The sequence below is a fragment of the Cardiocondyla obscurior genome, linkage group LG09, assembly GCF_019399895.1.
Source record: "Cardiocondyla obscurior isolate alpha-2009 linkage group LG09, Cobs3.1, whole genome shotgun sequence".
Classification (NCBI taxonomy): Eukaryota; Metazoa; Arthropoda; class Insecta; order Hymenoptera; family Formicidae; genus Cardiocondyla; species Cardiocondyla obscurior.
In genome coordinates this window covers 2,708,351-2,735,415 of record NC_091872.1, presented here as the reverse complement: position 1 = coordinate 2,735,415, position 27,065 = coordinate 2,708,351, and the positions used below count along the sequence as shown (strand labels likewise).

At 40.0% G+C, this 27,065-nt stretch overlaps 1 protein-coding gene across 4 annotated transcripts in view; it reads right to left on the bottom strand.

Annotated features, from left to right (window-relative positions):
* Rho-6 (rhomboid 6) overlaps positions 1–27,065 on the bottom strand; it is a 127,523-nt gene that overhangs the window by 22,082 nt on the left and 78,376 nt on the right. Inside the window, exon 2 of one of the 4 annotated variants that reach the window (XM_070661887.1) lies at positions 16,327–16,478. The exons of 2 other annotated variants lie outside the window; for them this stretch is intronic. The gene's annotated coding sequence lies outside the window, so the exon portion shown is untranslated. Of the gene's footprint in view, positions 1–16,326; positions 24,727–27,065 lie in introns of those variants that run through there. One more of the 4 variants, XM_070661886.1, reaches the window with a different exon arrangement.

Sequence of the window (27,065 nt, the reverse complement as noted above, 5' to 3'; positions counted from 1 at the left end):
CGAGCGCCGTTAAAGGGCCGCTTTAAAAGACCGCCAAAGAAACATTTCTGTCGAGGCCCGTTTACGATCGTCGACGGTGTCTCGAACGCGTTGCTTGACGAAATAGACTCCGCGCGTTCTAAGTGCTTTTACGGGGGACTTGGATCGTATTTTAAAATGGGACTTTACGCGGATGCGCGCGCGCGCGTAAGATTTACGGCGGGTCGGTCGGCTCGATATGAAAATTAAATGAGTTACGCCTCTCGGGGAAATGGAACTCTGACGAGATACAGTTGTACGAACAAAGCTAGTTAATGGCCCCCACTTTCTCGGCGGGGAATAAACTATAAAAATGCATTTCAGATTTTTCGCAACGAAAGGTCGGTGCGTGTGCACGCGTTATGCGCTCTCGCCTCGTGAACACATCGTGTTCATTTGTGTTTCCAACGGAGAAACGTAACACCTTGATATATCATCGCCATAAATAACTTTAGAAATGCACAACAGTAAAAATCAGGCCGTATTAACGAATAGCGAATTTATGCGAATTCGCGCGTCAGTCGATACGCGGTTTTACTGCCGGCGGGTATGTACGCGCGTACGTGTGTCGGAAGAATTCGGATTAATCGCCGATGGACCGTAAACGTAGATATCGCTTCGTTGTACGGATTCATTAAGTGGAACATTGCGCCAGACAGCAATGGATCAAAATGCCCGCGTACCTATCTAGCCGCTAAAATATTTGTCGTATCAAGTGTCTCTAGCCGCGATTGGTGCAACGCGATCAATTCGATTGCATTGTTTGCCGTATATCGCCGTACGCGCGCGATTTACGATGACCTCGCGACAAGGAACTGTCGCGCGGAAAAATACAGACAATGCCCGATCCAGTTTACCGTCCTTAACTTTCGCCATTGATTAACGGGCAACTGGAGCGACGCATTTGCCGCAATTTATAGCGAGTGCCGTTTTCCGGAGTTCGGCAGGCTTTCAGCGCGATACTCTTCTGGTATTACTGTTTGTAAAGCAGTCGCTAACCGTGTTACACCTTTATCTAGTGACTTCCGTTCAACGTTTCGCAACGTGAATAGTAAAACGAAAGGAAACTTCGAACAAAAAGTCGAGTTTAAATATACATAAAAAAAAAAATATATATATATATATATAAAATAAAATTAAATAGAAAAAAAAAACGTTAAATAATTCTCAGAAAGACTCGGTGCGTAATTAATTCGTTAAAATATAATACAAGAATAATATAACTCGTACACGCAAATTACATTTGTTACGCGGTGTAGAACGTGTGATAATTATTTCCGTGATATTTTACGGCATTTGACTCGTTGACTCTGTTTTCGACGATGCGTTAAAATGAATCGCATTAAGTTTCTTCCCCGTTTTAAGCCCAAATAGGAGAGGTTCTTCTGATTTCGCGGCGCGTGCCTACGGCCTCTTCTTGGCAGCTTCCCAAAACTTATTAATTTACTCGACTTTCGGGACAGAAGGTTTTCGACGAAGCGAAAAGTTCCACTTCGCTGTTCGCTCTAGCGCACCTTTGCCGGTTGACTATGGCTGTAAGATACCGTGGTGGATTGTCAGCAAACTCCATTGCATTATTGACCGTAGAGCTTTTCGATATATCGTCATCAGTTATTACTTTAGTGCGCGGTTCCACGGGATCTCTCGAGAATTCGGTCGTTCATTAACTCGATACACTTTAACAATAAACTCGGCGGCCGCACGTACAAACGATAATTAACTCAATAGAGCCACTAATGAACGTAACAAAGCGCTAACCCATTTGATTCGTAGTAATTCAAGATTCACTAGTGGCTATTAATTTCCTGCGGAATATTCTTTTGCATGTGCAGTTTCCATAAAATTCTACCTTATCCCGTCTAAATTCTTTAATAAATGAAATAAACGCGGCTAAAAATATTTAATACTATAATAACGAAAATTTAATTTATATAAAAATAGCCGGCACAAATAAATAATTAAAAAAAAAAAAATAACATAAGATTTATTATTCGCACGAGTATTAAAATAATCGAAATTATGTTTCACAATTCCGTCTCTATTACAAATAGGCGTTTCCTACAGAGATTAAATTACGAAATAAAACGCGATCGTTAGATGGACGAACGTCAAGAAAATTTGCGAAGCACCGACGGGGATCAGGAATCGCAGGGATAATGATTTCAAGCATGTTTCATTAATCCTGCATACTTTGAGTTTCTTTTTTTTTAATTTTTCCCGATTATCGCCAAGCTCTTGAGCAGTCTTTTAAAAAAATGCTTGATAGTACTTGAAAAAAAAAAAGAGGAAAAAAAAGAGAGATTTGAGAGAACGGCAGTTCTGTTTGTCTAGAGTCCTCGCAGACCGATAATTATCCCGAACGCCTGACGCGGGAAAAATCGACGATGCTTTCGGTCGTTGCTTTCAGCATTGCTGCTCGCAGCGCGAAAAACATTTTCCACGAATTTTTCGCATCCTTTCGATTATAGCGCGCGCGCATATACACGTAAAAGTTCGCAAACGTACTGCAGAGCTTTTTAGGTGCAACCTCCCATTGGTAAGAATCACAATTAGAACCGACCTTTTTACATTAATTTATTTTAAATTTGTCCATTTTATCCTCACTTTTATTTAGACTTCGGATCTTTAAAAGGAACCATTTTTCTAAATTGTAATTAAAAATACATGAAAGAGAGACGGGGAAGAATTATTTCCATTTTGTGGATAGGAAATTGTTATAAAAAATAACATATTATTACAATACATACATATTTTATATGTAACAATCGTGTAGTAACGCGATTGCATTCGTTGTCGCAGCATCACAACGAATATATGCTATTTTTCCACAGGATTTTTTTTTTTTAGGGGGACACTGTGTGACGATAGGGAGATATTTGTTACACTGACTAAAAGCTTCCTAACCAAACCAGAGATCCAGTTTACATTTACGTTTTTTAGTTTGTGGTATATCCTGAATATTATATGGTGCATCAGACTGTAAAAATAGTGTTTGCAAAGCTCGCGTTCTGCGAAAGACCTAACGAACAGATTTAGATTTCCTGAAAAGGCACGATATTAACGTTAATACAACACGAATAAATAACGCCTTGGAAAATAATATACCTACAAACCCCGTGCGTGAGTGATAATTATAGAAAAATAATGTAAACACGAGTAAATGAAAATTAAAATATCAATCACGTTCCTTTCAACATTAATGCCGCATTTCGTGGAGATTCGAATAAAAATTCTTCCCGTTCGTTCCGCCGCTTAATAGATTCTTTCCAACTGCAAATAATATAATTGAAGCGCAAACGGTCCGAAAAGAGGGAGCTCAAGCTCGTTGGTATTTTTAATTAATTTCGCTAGTTAATTTCCGCCAAGTGAAATATCTTCGCGTTTCGAATAAATCATATAGCGCGACGCAGGCGCGGTGACCAATGAGATGGATTTCGAAAGGAAATGACAGATGTGGAGAGAGAGAGAGAGAGAGAGAGAGAGACGAGGGGACGTAGCAGCAGCCTTGCCTGGACGTGTTCATCGGTCAGTGAAATGCACCAGCCACTAGCACGTGGTCATTAGCACGGACGACTGGGTGGAAATCTATAGACGTTCAGCTTCCACCGACAGACTCGTTGTCTTCACATCTCTTACGCATATTCACGTTAATTACCCGCCTCTATTTCTCTCACCGTCACACATCTCTCTCCGCTTCGTCATTTTCCTTCGCATTGCTACAGCATTTAGATTACGATTAAACAGTCCCCGCACATAAACGAGCAATCCCTGGACGATATTAAAATATATTACTATTCATTATTTTCATAAATGACCGCGATATCGTTGAGATACGTAACCTACATTCCTCGCGTTAAATCTGATACGTTAAATTAAACCGCGATACATTTTACTTATTTCGTTGTAGCGTGTAAAATGTTAAAGTGTATTATTCTAAATTACATATGTTTGTTTCTTGTTATATTTATAAAAAAAAGAAAAAAGAAAAAGAAAAAAAAAAATTTGTTACCTAGTTTATTTCATTTCTGTGCTATTCTGAATTTTTTTAATTAAGAAAATTCTCTGCAAAAGAATTTAATATTAAACCGACAAATGCGATCTATGTAAATTTTGATTTTAGACCGTGGATTAATAATGATATACCTATACGTCTACTCAATCCATTAATATAACATCGGACGTTATCAAATCGGGCACGATAATGCACGGAGCAGAATATATCGAAGATGTCCGAACGTGATAGTACCTAACGCGGCTTCCTTCGTCGCTTCCTCGTCGATCTCGTTGATGCTGAGAAACGTTTTGGTCCATCCGATCGAACCACCGTGTCTCGCGTATAATCACGTTAATTAGTTACCCGCCATATCACCTTGCCTAGCTGAACCTAGCGAATGATATCTCTTGGTTGGATACAACCCGTTGCCAATCCCGGTCCTAAATTTCGAAGGAAATATGGACCGACATCGTGGATACTTAAAACGTTTAACATACGCGAAAGATATATTTATCGTAAACTATTATAACATTAATTTTAGTAATTATTCTACATAATTCTAAAATATTTTTCTCGCAATTATACGTCACTGCATTTAATTGATTAAATAATGGAAACGATTCTCTTGCAATATCAAAAAATGACGTTAATTTCACATGAACGAGCCTTGGAAAAATATACTGCAAGTGTTTATTTTATAACAGTCACAAGCCTCCATAAAAGTCGTTTCAATTAAGGTAGCGTGTTTTATATTATTGTCTCGCTGACTTTTTTTTTTTTTTCCTCTCTTTCTCTATTTTTAATGTCTTTAAAAGCAATACACATTGTGCGTTAACAGCAGCGATAAAACGCGAGTAAAAGAGTTTAATCCGATAAAGTGACGTGTAATGCACGGGGGCCGTGCAACCTTGTCGCGTTTTGTAACGAGATGCATCAACGATTTATTTGCTCGTTCATTTAACCAACGGAATCGAACGTGAGAGCACTGTTGTCGAGCCGCGGCATCGTTACAGACTAATATCGACCATTCATACGCGGCGTGTGATAGCGCGCCGCACAGCTAATGTCAACTTGCAGCATAGATTTCGAGAAGGAGTATCAGATGTCAAAGCCTGGCATTCATCCTATAAATCTGACACCCCTGTTGCGTCTCGCTATAACTAGTATTTGTCAAGTGTTATTTGTAGACAACGAAACTTTTACCGATTCCTTTGAAACGTAAAAAGTTCCCGGGGCTATCGTTGTCAATGAAGCAATAAGATACCTTTCGCGCAACGAAAGCAACAAAGATTAAAGTTGCACAATAAAACATGACTCGTTCTAACCGTGTCGGTATATGCGTCATACGTACGTACACGCAGCCGTGAGAGAAACTAATTTCTATTTTGAATAATATTCATTACGAAAAAGAGACCATTCGTCGAAATGTAAAAAAAAAAAAAAAAATTTTATAAATAATATCCTACAATATATTTATTTTCTGAAATGTTTTAAGGTATCGCGTATTGGTTTTCACAATATGTTTGTGCAGCATGCAACAAAATAAGCATAAATAAAAAAAAAAATTTCCTTTTATACACGAAGTAGTTTTTATACGCGTGAATGCTGCGCACATAAGCTTTATCGCGCCAAAGTAACGAGAGCGATTAAAATCATTATTTTTTAATACTCTTTTCAGCGTTATCGTTTACTAATAATCTGGGTTAAAATATAAAAATATAATAACACGCGCGGCTAAATAGAGAGCGAAATTAACATGAAAGTATAAACGCAAAATTGCGAGAAGTAATAACGACTAGTAAATGATAAATATTAACGTTATTATCACAAATTGAACAATTAGATAACGATGAAATACCCCGCGAAAGTTATATTCATGATGTTATTCAACGATAGAAATAAAACTCTTTAATAAATAAATCGAATTTTACGGGATCGCGTATTATCGCCGTTCTGGATATGAAAAGCTGGAAAGTAACACATAATTCCGTAATGATGTTTATTATTCGATCGATTTTGATTATCGATCCGCGCGGTATATGGGCGAGAGACAGACTAACGAATAATCAAGCCGACGCAGCGCATTAACGTCGCGAGAAATTAACCAAATTGACTGATAGCGTCCTGCTGCATTTAATGATAGCAGGATAATTTAACTGTGAACACACAGATATATTTGATAATCCGATCTCATCGTTATGCCGTTATTAATTCGCGCGCGCGTTATTGTGACACGTCAGGACGAATAGAAAAAACCTGTCGCATTAACGCGATAGCTTTAAAAAAAAAAAAAAAAAACGCGAGATGTGAGAATCATGCAGTGCGCCGAGGTTATTTCTCGCGCGATTATCGATAACAGTGTAATCGAGCACTAAGGTGAGATGTATTACGCGACACATACATATATTTCAATCAGTTAATTAAACCCGTATTAATTAATCTATCGTGACACCTTACGATGACCGAGTAAGAAAAGTGATAATTTCTATACGTATCTCTTACGTTACAATTATACAAAATTATCGTACGCAACTGCAGTGAATTAAATTAATTGTTAATTTGTTAAATACCGAATAATTAAATACACAATTGTGAATAAATTAAATAAGATACGTAATCCACGCATATTAAAATACGCGTAACCGTTTTAAAGACGATCCCTTCTGTCACGTTTATATTAAAACGTAATTAGGTACTCGAGAGAAGAAAAAAAGAAAAGAAAAAAAAAATGACGCATACATATGGGCACAAATAAAAAGGGGACACTATTAACGGCGCTTCGACAGGTTTCATCGATCCATGCGCAACTTTTCCAATTTTTTTATTTCGGCTCATTGCTCGCGGCGTCGATCGCCCGTCGAGATGGCGCATAATAAATAATCGTATCTGTCGTATTCATCTATCTATTCGGAAAAAGAGGAATCGGGGACGATAAACAACAGCTGTAGCATCGCCGGCTGTCAATCATTCGCGATGTACGCGAAAGTGCGGAATTTATGTCCCGTCGTTTTTGAACGCCGATCGCTCGTCCGTACACGTTTCATTATCCGTCCCCGAGAGCTTTTCGTCCGATTGGAAAAGACGTGCGATGCGAGTCATTGGATCCCGACACCATCAACGACCTCCCGATGGGAATTTACGATCGTTTCGCCGTGCTCTGCCGTACCGTAGGCCCCAATCGCTTCGACGAATTCGACCGGATGCGTTAATTGCTCGTATTTATCTTTTTTTTCTTTTTTTTTTTTTGTTCTTTTTTTTTTCCTGCGCTCTCACATCCTGTGCATGTAATGACACTCTGTTTGTAATTACATTTCATTTCTCCCTTTACCTATTATCGACAGGAGCTCATTAGCATTCCGTAACCGTTTTCATAAATACGATTTGTCGGGTCGATTGAGTAATTGTAAATTTATTTATCTGATTCTGAAAATAAATGGAAATATAAAAAGTCAACCTTTGACTAATAAACTCTAAAGAAAAGTGGAAATATATATACACACATATATATATATATTTAAAAAAGAAGAAACCGATTGCTTAAAAACTTGTCACATATACTATAGAAGCTGCTTGAAATCAATTTCCAAGTCTGTCAGGGTTCTCGATTACAACCATGAATCTCCACTAGCGACTGATTCTCGATTACGCCTCGCAATCAATTTAGCAATAAGGTTGTGCTTTTCGTATCTTGATAATCGATATCATCGACAGTGAAAGGTATTTTACAGCGTTTTCCTGAAAACGGTTTCGGATATCTCGGCGAGATAAGCGTCGAACGAGCAAAACTCAAATGAAGCTCCCGACTTTCCCGTCCGCTATCGCGTAGATTATCATTAACAGCAACGGGGCTGCGGTGGTGGCGGCAGCCTCCCGGCGGTTCTCACTAATAGAAATCGATTAACGCGGCTCGAGAAAGGTGACGCTCCTCCCGCAGCGCTAAATTTTCAACGAGACAGAAAAATTAGATTAGCGCTAGCGGTCACGAATTTCATCTTCACGGCGAGATAGAATGTCATTAATGACAGATTTCCCCCCGTTTCCCTGATCACAAACGAAATCCTTAAAGATTTGGCAGATTATAACTACCTACAGACATCATCGCACAAAAATAGACAGCCGCAATTTTCGAAATACGTTGCTTTAATGAATAATAATAACTAGATAAAACGTAGGTCCGAGTGTTTCGGCCTCGAGGACTCAAAGCGGTGGGAATCTTAAAAAGGAGCGCCTACGAAAATCGTTGGTTCGATTTTCTTTCCGCGCTATAGATATCAATCGCGTGAAATTTATATTCTTCCGTCGTTTATACGAGAAGCTCCTGTAAGAGCAATCACCAGCAATGTAGCGTTCCGCGGCGACAGTTTGACAAACACTGATTACCGCCGGGCTAGAAGGCTCCGAGATAAAGCGCGGCTTCGTCGATTTTCTTTATCGGCCTAAATTGCAGTCGTTATTGGAAAGAATTCCAGCATCGTCGCCCCTTATTTCTCAGCGGCGCGACGCGGCGCGTCGCGACGCTTTTCCGCCGGGATACGACCGCAGAACGGTCCGCCGTGAATAACTGCGCCTCGTCCGATTTGCTCGCCCGCGGTAATCCGGTCTCGTTGCGATTTTAATCTCAAATAATCCGTTTTCGTTTGTAATTTTAATACGCGCCGCCTGCGGCCGCTCGGTACGTCCCGCGCGAGAATATATTTCTAAACGTCGATTGACAATTTTCCATCAATGTCAATGAAACAGTTTCATCTGACGAGAGTTTAAGGTTGAAATGTTCCGAATAAAAATAAGCGGTCAATATAAAATCTATTTTTCACGTGGTACTACGTATTTAAAAAATTCCCCTGTGCATGTACGCGTGTGCGTTCGAACTTACATGAATATTGTACACCAAGAAGACAATTAAAAGTTATCAAGACTAAGCTGTACATTATGGATTATTTTAATTTTTATTCCTTTTCTTATTTTTAATGTACTTCTAGATTTATTTTATTTTACGATTGATTTTCTAAGATAAAAATATTTCGCAAAAATTATATAGCGATTAATAATCGTAACAAAAGATAAATTACTGTTTAAAGTCGAGATTCGAGGAGATTCGTGTCACGATCGCAGTTTAGTTAATCCAGCTGAGAGATGTTCCGCGGGCTAATAAAACCTCAAGTTTAAAGAACTAAATCAGTCAGTCCCATGGGCCATTACAGTAAGACCGGCGTTAAATATTAAGCATTTGATTAAAGGTTAGCTTTCCTCGCCCAACAACTAACATAGAACTTCCATGATATATAGCCAGGGGATAGAATTGAAAATCAGCTCCGATAGTACGCAACATGAATGTTTAATTTTAACGCAGAAATACGGAGATGATTTTCACATTCACTCGCGACGAGTAAAAACTTGCGATAATTGTAAACGCGATCGAAATAATGTCGATTCGTAAATTTCCGCAAAAGCTGCTCGCAGGAGCTTGCGGATTCTGCAAGCAGTCGGTCAGGACATTCTTGGTGCACGATTGTACAGTTTAATTAAATTAACGTTAGCTACCACATATCCTACGGGCGCTCATAGTTACACGTTCCGTACAACTAATCGTTGGATTTAAGGTTCAATTAGTACCGTAACCTGTCGGGAATTTCGAACCCAACGGGCTCCTCTTCTATTGCCGGGAAGCTCTTTCATTCTTTTCTTTATTTTATTTTTTTTTCCTTTTTTTTTTTTTTTTTTACCGTCGGGGAAATGAACGCGCCCTCGCGGAAAAACAAGAATAGACGTGCGGAACGAGCTTCGCGTTCTTTTACGGGTCTGTGCAGAAAGATGATCCGAAGATAGCCGAGATAGGATTAAAGCAAAAAAAGGAACGTCAACGGTAAATACGGGATTTTTGCTCATTGTTAGCATTTTTGACGAAAAAGAAAAGAAAATGCCGCTCGAATTTGCATCAGGGTTTATGTATGCAAATTCGAGACGTTTACATTCGGGATAGTAATGAGCAGAAAAAAAGAAAAAAAAGAAAGAGAAAAAAAAGAAAAACATATTTCGCCGCACGTTTCTCTATTTCTGGGGGGGGAAAAATTTCAGTTTAATAATGGTTAAATTGAAAAGAAAATCACGGCCAAGGAAATTGAAATACAAGTTTATGATATTGGTTTCCATGTAGCAATGAAAATACATGTAAACATTTTTCAATGCAAAGCCACCGAGCTCTTATCTCAGATATTTTTGCGAGAGACGTAACTTTAGACTCCGCTTACATTGCGCCGCGTTGTCACGCGTGTGTGACATCATCGAACGCTACGGAAGATAAGAAAGTTTCGATAGGATGCAAGTGAAAAGAAGTTCGGAGAGGAAACCGCACGGAGAGGATTCCCAGTCGATATCGGCATCCAATAAAGGGAATAGAGCGCAGCTGCCATCCCATCGGCACAAGAATTTATATTTATATTTCAATCAAAGATGGCAATATAATTGAAAAGCGGAGGAAAGCGAGAAAGGAAAAAATTTTACAAAAATATATATACATATAAAAATGTCAGCTTCGTACCTACTACGTTTATGCAAACGGCAATAAATCTATTAATAATAATAATAATAATATATGTATATCGAAATAAAAAAGCTGCCGAGAACATATCAATAAAATATTTTTCCCGTCCCATATTTTCTCTCGCCGGTTTGACTCCTCGAGCTGAATCACGGTTTATCTCCGGAACTTTCCCCGGATAAGGAATGCTTCGGAGAATGTCGCTTAACGTTTATCCGAAAGACAATTGAACACCAAAGTAGGAAATACCGCGAGAACCATGCGGACGAGTTTCGCAATCTCTGTGTGAGGTGTAAACGGGGACCAGCGACTAATATAGAGAACAGAAAGCAGCTGCAACTGACGTGACGGTTTATATTTATAGATTGAAATGTCTCTTTTCTACCATCCCTCGTCAACCATTTCTCTTTCCGTCTCGCCTGTCCTTTCTCTCTCTCTTTCCGCGTCCGCTTCCTCTTTCACCTCAACCGTGGTCTTTCTCCCCAATCTGATGATGATAGGAATGAGAAACCGTCCATTCCGTTTGATCTCGCGATCGTGATATTTTTCCAGATTTCTCCTCTTTTCGTCGAAGCCCCATCATCCGTTCGGCCGGTAGGAACAAAAAAAAAGAAAAAAAAGGAAACGCGTCCTTCCATTCGTCCGCACGCGGCTTTCGGCGCGATTGTATCCGCGAAATCGCGATATACGGATGCCGCTATTGTGTTGCTGAATATCCACTTGATATCGAAAGAAGTGAGAGGAGCAGTCGCGAAAATTGCCCTTTACGTCACGATCCGGCAAACCGAGAGTTTCCGGTCTACCGTCCTTTCGCGCTTTTGAGAGCCTTCGTTGGATCCATCAGACCCCCTTATCGTAACATCACGGCGATAATCATTTCTCATTTAATGCGATAACTACGTCGGCGATAAATTTATCAATACTACCTCTCGTGAATTTTATCACCGATTATATCAATTACTTTTTATATTTTTAGAAGCATAAAATTATAAAGCGTGAATCGATTTCTTTTTTTAAAGAAAAATAAGCGCTATCGAAATTTCGAGTCAAAGTAAAAAAAAAAAACGGGCCTTACGATACAAGTACGAAGTTCAACAGAGAGTTTTAAATATCGTTGTTTTCCACGGAGCTAGCACGAGTCATAATTTGTTTTCTATGAATAATTGAAGACGCATGAAACGCGCAATAGAACGGAATACGTATTATATTAATAATTCGGGAAAGGCCGATTTTATATTCTGAAATCTTGCCCAAGTACGCCATTACGATCGGTCTGAGCATTGTACCAGAAGTTCTTCCGCCGTGATATTTCATCGTGACAGAAACAGCGATAGCTCAGCTATAAAAATCGCGCTTTAGTCCACGAATTCGCGCGACTTGGCGTCCTCGGAGCGTTTTCTGTGCGTCGTGTCGCCGGCGTTGAGAGCTTTTCTTTCGCCTTAAGAAACGGCTGGCGGTAAAATATATTGTAATAAATATCATCGGTGGTATGGCCGCAGATTTTATAAGTCGTAGTCTAAAAATCCCGCTTGCGTGTTGAAAAATTTTGCGTCATTTCGCCGCCGTAACGCCGCGGCGTTTCTGTAACTTTTTTGCAATACCGGAGTAAAAGATAAAGGAGAAAAAAAATTTCTTTTCTTTTTCCTCGAGCAACGCGATGAAATTCTAAGAAAACTTCTTCTCGAGAATTTTATAAATAATTTTAATAAATGATTGTATTAGGAATCTTCACGTGAGACGAGAAGTAATTATTATTTAATGCTTATTAGCCACGGCGTTAATTTGTTTACGCGAATTGCTCGTCTTTCCCTTCGCGCTACCATTATTTGACATCGCCAATATCGGTTAGACGTAACGAAACCCAACAAGGATCAATCGGCACGATCTGTCGATGGAAAAACGAGTTATCGCGGCCATGAAAATCTGCGTCATATGTCAAATGGTCATTACTCGCTGACAGCGACGGAACGTGACGTTGAATCAATATGTTACGTTCGATGCGGTGCACTTCATCTATCGAGGCGCAATAAATATCAACGCGCGCGAAACGCAGCGGTTTGGCTATCACCTTGTGGTTTCCACGAGATAACTTCCCTTTTCAAGATCTTGCTCTTACTTTAAAGGCGTAAAATTAGCCGAATACAGTGATCAATGACAGCTCTTTAAACTTTGAAAGAAATGTTCGACGATCGTCAGCGCGAAACGTTTGCCGAGTGAAAAAACTCGAACGAAAGGTGATAATACGAATGAGACTAGCTGACGGTAATTAACTCGATTAGCGTCGAAAGTAAAAATACTGCAACGCTTCGGCCGCACGCGGCCGCGGTAATTATCGACGATAAATGGTAAAACGGCCCTACCGATTTCAGGGAAGCAACGGTACCGCAGTAATTTTTTTCCAGAGTAGTATCGACAGATTAAAAAAAAGAAAAAAAAAAGGGGGGTCTCTTGTTCCGTGGCTCTTACTTTTCGCTGTCAGTTCTTCCATTCTCTCTTTTCTCTCTATATCTATATTAGACATGTCTTCGTATGCATTTAAAAATTCAGAAAGAAAAGAAAAAAAAATCTAATCCAATATGAAAATTTATGACATTTAAAATTTGCATAAATTATCCGCAAAATTTTTCTATCTTTAATCTACTTTAATTTTCTTTAAAAAATTATTTTAATCTTAAAGTAGACTGTCGTTTTACAAAAACTAATTAATTTCCTAGGTACCTGTCATCTACGATTTATATCGATAAAATGGTATATCAAGTACACTTAATTTTACACTAAAGCTAAATAAATTCTCTTTCATTTTGGTCTCTATTTCTCTCTGTTCGTCTCTCGAGTCCTGACCTCGTCCTTACTCATACCGGAAACAGTTTCGACTTCGCGAAATTACACGCATCACGGCGCAGTTTCACCCGACTGTCATCCTATCGACACAGCTAATCGTAATTCGAAAGAGAAGTGCAATCGGGAATCGAGGCGAGATCTCTCGAAAACCGGCCGCGGGAGGATCAGGTTTCCCCCGAATAGCCTCGATTCGCGAGCACGTTAATTTGCATTCGATCAAATTCGTCGTAATCAAATCGATTTTGGGTGATTCAACCCGCATGGCCTTTATATTGACGCACACCAAGGACTCCTTCGTAATTGCGCACACACATACGCGCGCATTCCTCTTCTTGTATTCTCTCGATTGGTATTTTAATTAATCATGCATGTATCGGAGTGTGTGCCCGTTGAATTTTGTTCAAACGGAACGAATAGTTGTAATATTTTCCGTATTTCTAATATAACCGCGCAAAACTTGTCTCATACGTCTAAAATGTATAGCCTACGCGATAAAAAAAAAAAAATAAAAAAAGAAAAAACAAATTATAAATTACGTACATAAAAATAAACGGCAACACGTGAAAGAATGCGTTTCCAAATATTGCGGGAGGATCGATCGACAGTTAACAGGCAGCTACGAAAGCGAAACGTACGACGACAAATTGAAAATGATCTTTTGCTCCCGCATGACGCTATTACGTGAATTTACAATGATTTTAATGCACTCCGCCGAAAGTCGTCCAACATCTATACAACTATTAAAATGGATATTTTCCGATGTAAATCCGCAGTACATTATACGTCAGCGGTTCAATCAATTTCATAGATGCAATTGACGTAAATTTTGCAAAGCCATTACAAATTTACAATGCTGCGTGCTAACGCCGAGAACAGCCGTCACCGCATATCGGTTTGCAACGTCATCGCCCCGTACTATAACTCCGCACTGGCGTGCATTTTAATTATACCGCACCATTATACCGGCGTGTATTATATCACCGTTTTCAGCCGGCGTTATTCATTCATTAAAGGCGCAATTCCTATTGCCGCTAAATGCAATTTTGAGATACGTTTCTATTAACAACGCAATTACGTTATTCAGGATCGTCATGGCGCATTTATTGTGTTATTTGAATCGTCGAGATATTAACATCGCGCGCTGCGAGCCGTACGCGCGGGACGGCGCGGCGTCACGTTGACGATCATCATATTCGTCCCAATGATGCACCGCGGGCACCAAAACACGCCTAGGGTCAGGCGTCAATTTGACACCGAGATTCATGCCGCGCGATGCATAATTAATTGCGCGAGCCAGGTTAATATTGATATAACCGACGCGCAGGGAGATGAATATTATATCCGTCTCGCGTCCTCCCCGGACGAATCCCGTTCGGATACTCTTCTTCAACGATCCACTCGATTACGGGTAATGGAATCGATATCGCGAATAGCGCTGGTTGCGATATATGCCGTTACAAGAGCAAACGTGACTGCATCGGCTTGCATAGTCACGGAGTGCTTTGCGACTTCGCCCGGCGGACACGTGGGCGCCCGCGGTATCCGCCAAATTTATACCCGACGTTCTCCAACACGATTGATTGATGTTTCTTTTCAACGCAGTCGTACCACTGGTTAACCACCTGACATCGATACCGCAGAATTTACATACGTAAAGCCCGGGCGGCGCTGTTAATATACCGGACGAACGATATAATACGTGCCATGCTTTATTAGCTATTTAAACAGCGCGTGGAAATAAACGGCAATAAGATAAGTTTAATTTTCTACGAATTAACTTATCGGGGAAAATTAATTTCCAATTCTTTAACGGTCGACATTTTCGTAACGTTTTGCGTCAGTAATTTTATAAATTATTTTATTTAAAAAAGAAAAAAGAAATAAGTAATTAATTCAGCCTGTGCGTTATAAATTTCGTGTTGCTGTACGCGAGCTCGCAATCATATCACATCCCATTTTATTCTAATCGTTCGTATTATGGAAATATATCGTATTTTGTCGACGATAAAATATCGCCGCAATAAAATCCCTTGGCTAACGGCATCGATCGGCGTATGCTAATGCGATGGGTCACGGACATCGATATCACGCGATCGCTCAGCGCGCCGGCAATAAGTAGATGAAGTCGATTACGCGGCAAACAAATTCGGTACAAACAGGATCGGCCAAATGCATTCCCGCGTACGTCGTCGTAATTGTAAATTTGCGAGCGGCACGATTACGCAAACGTAATTGAATGGTGATCCGCGAGAAATATCGCGTAATTGATTTATCGGCCGGACAAGTATATACACACGTGCATACATTTCTGACAAAATTCAATTCACCGGCCACGCTCGGGACGCGAAAGAGACGACGGTGTGCATTAGACGGAGGAAGCGGTATCACCGCCTGCGCGTTTACGACCTAACAGATCTGTTCGATTTACTGCGTCAGATTCGTAGCTGAGAGTTTTCTGTCCGAGAAACGCGCGCAGAAATCCGTAGAAATAGCTTGACCATTTAAATGATAAGCTCTTTCTCGTATTCATTTAATTTCGGGAGCTACTGAACGTCTTTAAAAAATATATTATATAATTTACAATAAACGTGGTGCAGAATCTTTCCCTTTTTTTAATTTCTAAATTAATCCACAGGCTTCTCTTAATTGCGCTGCTATTATTGAACAATTATTTGGAATATAAAATTAAACGTATAAAATATCTATTTGTCTTGCTGCTCGACGTCGCTATTTTTAAATAAAGACGACTCGAAATAAGGAATCGGTCCGTGACCGCGCGTGGACCATCCAGTTCTCTTAAGCAATAATAAGAAAGGCACATATCCATTGAATCACGGTCGGAGTATTCGCCAGAGTTCCGATTTTATGAGCCACTACTCGCTACGATCTCTACCTCAGTTTTATATCTAGCATTTCGGTAAAGGATAGAACATACGTTCGGCTCCGTCTCTTTGCCTTCCCCGTCCGTCTCTTCCGCTCCAAAAACTTATTCGAATCTCCTTCCAAAGTATTTGCGACAGCTGTAGGTGCAGGTGCACGTGTTTCCCCGCCGTGCTGATCTTACGGGCGGAAACGGCAAGGGAAAAGCTAAGAGAAAGAGGACATTCGTGTTATCGAAACGCGAATTATTCGCTCAAGTTCTGCTACTTAAAAAAAAAAAAAAAAAAGAAAAAAAAAAAGAAGTTTTGCTCGTAATTGTGCACCATCGCGAATGATTCGTACAGTAATTATTTCTGCAGCGAAATATATTATGAATAATAATGTAGGATATAAAAAAGAGAGAAAAAATAATGACGCTTCAAATTAAATCAATTTAAATGTATAATTGTATAATCTTAGTAAAAGTAAATCCGATCTACTTTGGCCCCGTTCGAAGCCATTTATTTACCTCTGGTGTGTTTCGAGTTGATAACGACCGCTCGTTAAAGTTAACTGTCCTAAACTTTACAGTTTTCAAGAATATAGATTCTATATTATCCATGTAAAGAAAAGTTGCATGCTAATTAAAAAGTTTTCATCGACTTTTTCGCCGGATGGACATAATTCCATAAATAATAGCGGTTCCGTTTCGTGGAACGGATCAATATCTCGGTGTACGACGCGATACGGACACGGAGCGGAAAGAAACTCATTTACCAATCCCATGAATCCCTTTTCCCGGGAGAACGTATGTGTGCGCGCGCTTCCTTGCACGTACGCCGATAGCGAAAAGCAATAATATTGTATAAATTCTCAGAATGACTTTCCTTATTGAGTGCATTTCCATTCGGATATGCATGAATAATCTGTTTGCATTTACATATGTGCGTCCGTATTTCGATGTAAGTAACATTTATTCGAATACACGTAAGATCGATATATCGGTCCCGCATAATATCGTACGACATCCGTCGAAGGAAGAAAAGATTCGTACGCATTCGCTTCCTCAAATACCCATCTGTCATCCCGAACTCATATTTTAAGATCGAATCCGCTCTTTGATTCTACACCCGCGATCGTCCCGAAGAAGCCAGAAAGAACGCCGCGGAATTAAGCTTTCGTGACGTAAGGGACAACGAGGAACGTTGCGCGCCCGATTTACGTTTTGCTTTGTTTTTCCTCCGCTAACTGTTTGACTGAAGGGGTCGAAGCGTGCTAAACGTTCCCGCGGAATACTGCGCTTAATAAAATTTCTAACGGCGATGAATTACGCTGATTAGCGCGAAAATTGCAAGCGTGGCAGTCTCATGATACCGGAATTAAATGAAACAAACAAACGGCGGAAGATATACTGTTAAAATATCACGTCGGAAACGCATATGTCGGGCAGCTGCGTGCAGTATAATACATTCGCTGCAACGCGTATACGTGCGGCCGGGCCAAACAGGTGAGAATATTCATAACGACGACAAGCGGGGGGGAAACGTTGCAAAAAAGCTGGGCGAGATTTAAATGTTTCCGGAACGGGAGAAATTGCAGGTTCAACGAGAATTACGACGACGATGTCGTCGATGGTAGGCGAGAGGGATGGTCGATCGATGGCTCAGAAGTAAACGAAGTATAAATGTGGAGAATGTCGCTGAACGGATGAAATTCCGTTGGACTTGAAAAATAAAAGAAGAGAGAAAGAGGAAAAGGAAGGCGCGCGTCCCGACGATTTCGCGAGGAAAGAAAAAAAGAGAGAGAGAGAGAAAAAAAAAGACTTTTTTTTCGGTAGAATTTCGCTGCAACGTGGAAACGCGCGGCTATTAAAATTTTATTGAATCCGCTTTACTGCCTCTCTCGATTAGACTTGAAACAGCGGGAGATAATTGATCGATGTAATATGACATCCGTGTGTCCACGCATATGAAGTGATTTCTTCCGGCATGCGAGGTATGAATATAATATATCTGGACGGTTTCGTAATAGAAAAATATTATTTGCCTGCGAAAATTGCACGGCCACGTCGGAATAACGGTTAAGATACAACCGCGTATCGTATCCGCGCTGCACACGGTTTGCCATCGGTTTTAACGTATTCCTTTAACTGCCCGCAATTAACTGTAATCGCGAGTTATTTAATCGCAATTAATTCGATGATTCACGGCAAAGCTAAATGCGCCACTTCAATTATAACGGGCACTCAAATTAGCGCATGACGCAATATGAAACGCGCGTATTCCTGGCTGTTCATAATTAAACAAACTAGTTTCATATCGTGCCTTTTCACATGCCGAGCGCTCGGCGTGTCACGCGTCACAAGGTATCTCTGTTAAAGGAATAATTAAACAAGATTGCGCGTAAAATCATGAAAAATGTCAAACGCGTGCGCGAGTCGCATAAATTCGTTCATTGTACGCGCGTCATCGAAAAGAAATTAAAAATAAAAATAAAAGAAAAAGGATAAAAAAAAAGAAAGGGAGAAGGAGAGGCGATATTTTTTAGTAAACCTGGTTAACTCTTTGTTCGTGTTTTAAGAAAACTTCTTTTTAATATCCAACGAATAACACGCGTTGTATTTATGCGCGTCGCAGCGTGTCGCCGCTGATATTTCCACAGCGGATGCTACGTTGTGGCGCATCAAAATGCATCCTGACGCATGGACGGACGAGGTAAAAAAGGGTAACGACAAAACATGACCGCCGGGCGCAAAATTCAAATGAATTCATAATAATCAGCGAGCTTTGGTCTGAACGAGGGGCTTTTTATAATTCCTCTATTACAAACAACAAAGTCTGAATTCTCGGAGCGAAATAACAGCGTTACAAGGAGGCTATTAAGTTTAAAAAGAAAAAAAAAAAATTTAACGATTCTTACGTTGCTTTTTTAATTTACGTACTCTGTCTTTCTTTCTCTCTCTGTGCAATACAATTGATATTTATAAGAATAAAAGGCGGGTGGACGCAAGGCGACGAGGAATTTTTCTGATTTTCCCGATCATAAATTCACCGCAATTTTTACTGGGTGGAGGTTCACACTTTTTAATAAAAGCATTTGCCTCGCGATCCTTCTAATGAAATATCGTCTCGCGTACGATCGTGGGGGTCGTATATGCATGCACGGAGTCTCCGTATTTCGCTTACACACTAGCGAGGTTTACCGCCATGCAGATTATATGCGCCAGGGTTATCGTTTATAGTCAGCTCTATTGTTGAACACGACAAAAGGAACCCGAGAGAAAAACCTCCTCACTTGACGCATAACAAATTCTGTGAAAAGTCTTTACGATTACCCGTACATTATCATACATTAACTACACGCGATACACCACAATTATTGTAATTTATTTCATTCAGAGTTGGTCGTAGCTTTTATCGCGAGCGGTGCACACGTAATTATATAAAATGATTAGAAACGCGAGATTTCGCGAACGCCTTCGACGATGAAACCTTAAAGGTCGCAACGATCGCCGTAATCACGCATGAAATAAAAATACGCGTATTTTGTCCGACGACGTTAATCGCGTAAAAAATTATTTATCCCTGCTCTCTCTTTCTCTTTCTCTTCTCCGCCATGGAGAAACCGTGGGGAAGTAACCTCTCGTAGAAATAAACGACGCACACGGGACAGAATTCGCTCGTGTCGCGACGACACGTTTTCTTTCGTCGCACGTTTTCCTCGCGTGGATATACGTGAACACCCGAGCAGAATAAAGAACCGACCCCTAGTGTGTGCAGTCACGAATACGGCCGAAGAAAAAGGGTTGAGTACACGAGCAGGTATCGCGGAGCTGGACCATAAATGACGAACCGCGGATCAAGAGGCAGCCGCGGAGAATAGATCAATGTGCATAGGTATATACGCGCGGCATTGTCACTAATTTCGCGGCTCCTCGCCGCAAATTGCGCAAACGAAAATCGATGTAATTGCGGCCTCGCGTGTGCGCAGATAAACACGCAAAATTTGCTTTTCTTCGCGCCGTGCAGCCGCGGCGTTATCGGGAATACATTACCACGCGGCGGTACCACGGGCTGCGCTCCTCAATTTGCATCCCCCAATTTCGCCCCCTCTTTCAAGTAACAAACTTTTCACTTTAGCAGAATGTTGTAAGATCTTTGCAAAACTGAACGCAGCGACCGATGAAAATTGTTTTTAATTTACTTAGACTCGTGTCCCTTTTAATGTATGTATATCGATTAAAATCCGCAAAGTCGCCTTATTATAAATAATTATCGAAATATATTTTAATCGTATTATGTATATTATTTAAATTTTATTGTAATCCGGTGTTGCATATTGTTCAATGTGTCGTATTTTTATTTATTTTTTTTTTTTTTTTAAGTTGATTCGATACATTACGAAAGACGATCACATTTCAACGAAGATCGGGAAAAAATAAAAGCGTCTGATGCTCCAGAATCTCGCCAATAAAGATTGCTCCGAATTCTTTCTTTTATCGCAGAGACGAAGGTAAGAAGAGAAGGAAATCAAGGAGGCTCTCGTGCCGTCGGTTGGTTTATACGGAAAAGAAAATAGGTTTCGCCAAGCTCTCGTTCTCCGCCTTCGGCTTTCGCTCTCTTGCATCTCAACCTTAGAACTTTCCTCTTAATTTTCGTATGGCACTCGATGGCGCGGCCCGGAGAAACCCCAGAGTTTTCTATAAAAATTCTACCTCGCTAATTTTCAATTTATTCGCAGACGATCAAGCGTATCGAGAGTCGGGGGACAGATCAGATGTAAAAAAATAAATAAGTAAACAGCTCATCGTTCCGCGGAGGAAATAGATAGCAAAAATGAGTAATAAGGTAAAATTATTCCAAGCTATTATTACCCGTGAAATTCTTTTCGCGTAAAAGAGCATAGAGATTTGTCAAAAAGCTATCGCGTCGTTAACTGGCCGATGTTGACATAGAAAAATATGAAATAGAGAGTTTCGATTACGAGCCTTCGTCATGTTTCCGCTTCATCGGGTCGACCCGATACAGTCGTGAAATTTTTTTTCCACCCTTCCCCCTCTCTTCGAACGTGTCACACTCGAGATTAAATGAAACTTTACGCTTCCTACGTGGCATTGATCTGCGGCTTCCTGTTATTTTCGGGCGAGGGAAAAAGAAAGAAAAAAAAAAAATATTCTAGCCTATGAAGTGACGACGTTAAGGAGACACAAATCTCGAATATCCGAGAGCGACGACAAGCCGCCACCCTTGTCACCAAAATTCCACGACCCGCATTTCACCACGAGCACAAGCCCTCGCTTTGTTTCCGGCGGAATTTTTTTTTCTCCACTCGACCCTCGCGGAGCGGTAATAAAAAAGAAAAAAAAATGAAAAAAAAAGAAGAATGGTTGAATTACGTATACGGAATAAATAATCGTGGCAAAAAAAAAAAAAAATGGGTGATGACGCACGAAGGTACGTGCCGCTGAAGCGAAAGAGCGAGTCTATGGAAACGCTACGAGCAATGTTGTTACGTGAAGCTATCAGGAGTTAGTGTAGTGGATAGGTCCAGGTTATATATGTCTAAGCTGAGCCCAAATTGGCTCCAAGCCGAACTAGCGTTCTCTCTAGATAAGGTTCAAACTAAATTCGAGCAAGAATATAGGATTGCCACGCGAATGTACCTTCCCGGGTATTTATCATGCATCGGTTCGAAATTAAAAAGAATATCCTGAAATTGTAAAATGACATTGCCTTGCACTTCCTTACTGTTAACGAGATCTATGCCTCGTTAACGTTCCCATAAATTCCTTCGGCCTCACCTTGAGCCAGATACGCTAATAAAATATAAAAGTAACTATAAATAAAATTTAATCGCGCCGAATAAAATGGTATTAGCCTTCAAGACAAGCGCGTAAAACTGCAGCTTCTTCGTTCGGCGAAGCGTTTACAAAATTTTCTAAAATATAATTAAGATATTACTCCCGCGCGCTTCACATTGTTGGCGATTTCGTTTCACGCAATTCGACGCAATTTCCAGCACGAAGCTACACTATATTACTGACAGAGGCAATAGCACGCGAAAAAGATAGAAAAAAAAGAGAAAAAAAAAAAAAATACCAGCCTGAAATAACACTTTTTCCGATCCGTTAAGTTCGCCGATGGGACAGAGCACATCGCATCGAGTATGCTTTCATTCATCATCGATAATATTGTCATCGCAAATACTTGCCGCGACGCGCGTATGAATTAATAAAGTCTTCCCGTATTGCCGTGACGAAGCGATTGGTACAGTCGCGCATTCGTGTCTCGTTATCGCGAAATATATCGCAAAATTTTAACGCAACGTACGAACTGACAGAAGCGAGGGGGAAAAAAAAAACAAAAAAAAAAAAGATGACAGCTCGAAATAATTTTTACAGTTGGTTAATGCTTGACCAACAGGCGCGCGTTTGTTCATGCGTATTTTCATTTAACAGAAACCACGCGCACACACGCTTGCAAATATCGTCGATTAATACAGGCCAGCATTACGCGGTATAATGATTCGTTAAAGTAATAAGCGATTTATTGCCGGCCAATTATCATAATTGATTTATCGTGTCGATACGACGAGGCGAGCGATTTGGCACACGAGAGAAAGCCTCCCTCTTTCCCTCCCTCTCTCCCTCATTCTCCCAAGTGCCTCGCCGTACGGTCATTAATATATCGTTAATGCGCGAGGGGGTTAAATCAGGCGAGAAAGTACCCGCGGGACGGCATGCCTCGTGTCGCAGCGGCCGTTTTTCATCGTCAAATTATGAATAATCGTCCTCGGATATCGTGACGCTACGCGCCGCGTCGCTTAATTCTTTATTACACCGCGCGTCTCGAATCACATCGTGATATCTCTATTTTTTAATTTGTTATTTATCTGTTTTTTTTTTTTTTTTTTTTATAGAGACGAGCTCAGTCCACGTAATAAACAGTTGATGCGTGCGATCACCGCGTTTATTTTGATGGCTAGGACACAGTCGCGCGTTTACGTAGGGCCATTCAATCGCGAGAGTCGCCTCGCTTCGTTGAGTAACATATTTGGCGATTTACAACGGGAGATTGGCGCGATACGAGCCAGGCGAACCGATAAAAGTCTATTTCAATTCCGCCGATATTTAGACCCGCGTAATCATAATCACTAATCCGCCAATAAATCGAGATAATAGTAATAGAGATAATATTATAGTGTGACGCTGGTCGTGATAATCGATATTCATCGTTCGATTCATAGATATTAAAATCTTTTTTCCATCGTTTCCATTAAAGCTACTATTATAACCACTATTCAATTACAAGTTGTAATTACAAAAACAGGAAAATTTAATTAATAATTCTCAATAAAGAAATTAAATAAATAACAAACAAAATAAAAAAAAATAAAAAAAATAGCAATAAGAGCACCGAGCGATTATTGATACATATTTATTTTTCACACTATTCTTTAATTAAAATTGCTTTTATATTCGTTTATAATATATTTAATTATAATTAATTTAATTAATATTCAGATATATGGTAGACGTTTCGGCTGTGACCTCACTATGGGTCATAATTTCGCGACGTAATCTCTGTAGCAAAATCTACACGTACGTAGTCTAAAGAAGGAGATAACGTATCTACAACTTGCTACGCAGAATTCATCTCCGCGAACAATGACGTTATTGTCAATTGCATAGCAATCGCGTGAAAAGACATGACATTTCTGTTATATTCGTGTCATTGACAGTGCCGTGACCGTAACCGGTGTCTATTTCCCGAGGGATCTGCGTCGCGGAGATTAAGGCCACTTTCACTGATACCTTCGTCAGCGTAACTCGGCGGTGACCACGGAGCTATTATCGTTGAAATTTCGCGAGAAACGAGAAACTTGCTAGTTTACTAGAATTTCATACATACGTATGTATACGTATATGTTTATTAAACTAAATTGAGCGACGCCAGAGAGCCCAGCAAATAATCGAATCAGCTTCGTTCTTCGGCAAGAACTACTCATTGTCATATCCACAAGTTCATCATACGCAGCAATTTGTAACGCCAAATAAAGCGTTTAAATAATATTGTATAATTAAATTAAAAGCGGTGGTATCCATCTTCGATCCGCCGCAATTTACAACGACTACCGCGCCTAGTCCGTGCCTCAAGCTCGATTTTGCGCTTTCTTTTCCCTCGTCTGCCTCTCTCCTTATTTTTATTCTCTCTATCCCTTTTATTACGGACTTCATTGACACCCTCAGCTATCGAGAAATCGCGAGAGAGTAATTTCCCGTGATTAATAACCTTCTTTCCCTGATTTTCTTCCCTCGAAGAAACGGCAGGAAGAAACGCAAGGACGGAGATTCGCGCGCGATATATCACCACGGGTCAACGATTATCGGAATCTCGTTCTTTTCTTATTAGTCTGCTATTTTAAGAAAAGAATAGAAAAAAAAAAAGAAAAAAAAAAGAAATTAAAAAAATTAAAAGGACTACAATAATGAGGTGACGGAAGATTTCCGGATTATAATTAACACAGTATTTCTTATTCGTTCAAGCGACATCTGCACGTATTCGATACACCGTAATAATCGTGCAATTAAATAAATTTATATCGAGCAATAAATTAAATATAAACTATGCCCAGTGATTAATTTACGGGAACGTGATATACTGGTTAGCTGATTGAAACACCAACAAACATATTCGCTACATAATTGCTCAAGTACCCGAGCTCGATTTCAATGTTATTTCTGCCGTACGGAAAACAGTATAACGTTTTATTGCAAAGTTGGTAACGTCCAAGTTTAATTTAACGTCGCTTCCGATACCATCTATAAATTCGTAATATTTGCCTTCTACTCGCATCGTTCTCTCGCGTAGCGATTCCGCAAACATCCGCATTCGTGCAACGAGATACAGTAATCGCTATCATTATAAAACGTCAATACCATGCCAAGTATATTACCTTCATTTATACTATACATATAGAAAATAATAATACGTTAAAGCTGTTTATGAAAGCTGTCCGGTCAAACTTGAAATTTTATTTCTTCGTCAAAGTTAAAGATTTCAATTGTCACAATTGTTTAACTGACATATCCAGAAAAACGTGTAAGTATATATTTTTATTCCAATAAAGCGCCGTTATTTCGGCGGATTAAACGCATTTACGGAAGAAGCCAACGACGAAGGGTTCATTGAGTCTCTAAATTTCTTTCTGCGATTTGAACAACCACGGCGAGTAAAGCGTAAACACATTAACAAAGCTCGTCGCGATCTTTTCCAGAGTTTGCCGAACGAGAGAGCAAGAGGCGTGCTTTGAGCGCGGCAATTTAATCCAAGGGAAGTAGACTTTTTCCGTACACTTCGTTTACACTTTATAACACGGCTCCGCAATAAAAAAAAAAAAAAAAGGGCTGCAGGTCACAACTTTACATTCTAAATATGCGAGACAAAAGCGGTAGTAATTATCGGAATAAAAAATACAAAGGAAAGAAAAAAATGTAAACTGAGATGTTCAAAAATTCTATACGTCTTTCTAAAGAAACATTGTTCACAAAAGTATTTAATCATCCATAACCGAGGCGCAAATTATTATTATTATTAATTATTTCTTTTATGGTTTTATTCTAACACGGAAAATGTAGCCCAATCTCAAAGTAAAACATCTTAATTATATTTCAATAAAAATATCTGTTTGCACGAATGCGAAATGACTATTTTTGAAAATGGGTTAATGTTTCGCGGCCTTATTATTGAGTTATTACATATTAATTATTTCAAGTGCATTAGTTAATCGAAAAGTCTGATGAACGACAGGTTAAAAAAGGGGTTAACGCGTTAAATATGTATTTAGAGCTTGTATCGAAACAAATGCGGCTCGTAAATAACGCGGTGAACATTCTTGCGCGGGTATAACTCTCGAAAGCGGAGGTTAACGCTAATTTCACTTGTAAAGCCGTTAATACGGTATCCTGCAAAACGTTATACTCGGGATATTCAGTGTGTGGTATTTCATCCGTATGCGATACAACGAATAAATAAAAGCGGTGCAACAATTAAAATCGTAATAATGAAATGATCGGTGCACCCGCGACCGCGATCATGATCAACAACAATGCATTGTTGTTGAAAATTTCGTTGCTACGTAATTAACGTGTGACGCGATTAAGCGGACGGGCTATTGAATTATTTCGTTCAATTAAAAGCAAGATTACATTAATTACGTTAAAAAAAAAAAAAATTTGCATATTCCATATCGTATCGCTACCAGGGCGGCGGGATGGAGGAAAGTCGAATCGGCAGGCCACGGATCGAAGGTATTATCTCATTATTTTTGAGTTTACAAGCGGCTCGTTTTCAACGACTTGATGCTACGAGTGCCTTAACGGGGGGCAAAATATGAAAAAGAGTGTGCTCACAGAGCTCTGCTCATCTCGGCGTAATCCAATTAACTTTATTTTCTCAAGCCCTCGACAGTGCACTCTGTAGTGGTACTCTATTAAAGCGCACTATGCAGCGCTCCTCTTCAAACGCGATCCTGTCGCCGCTAGCAGCACGTTGCACTTGCGCGCGCGCGTGCCATCATGCTAGTAGCTACATTCCGTAAAGGACAAGCAGACGCAGGGATTACTGAGCTCGAGAGGCCAAACTAACAACTTGAGTGCTCGCCAAGTCAACACCGATACCCGAGCGTTACTCCGCTAGAGGATCGTCATGTCTCCGTGATATTCTCAAAACCGATCGGCAAATATACACACCGCGAGTTTTCCCCCTCCTCCCCTCTCCCTCCCCCTCCCCAAAATTCTGACTAAAATGCGGAATA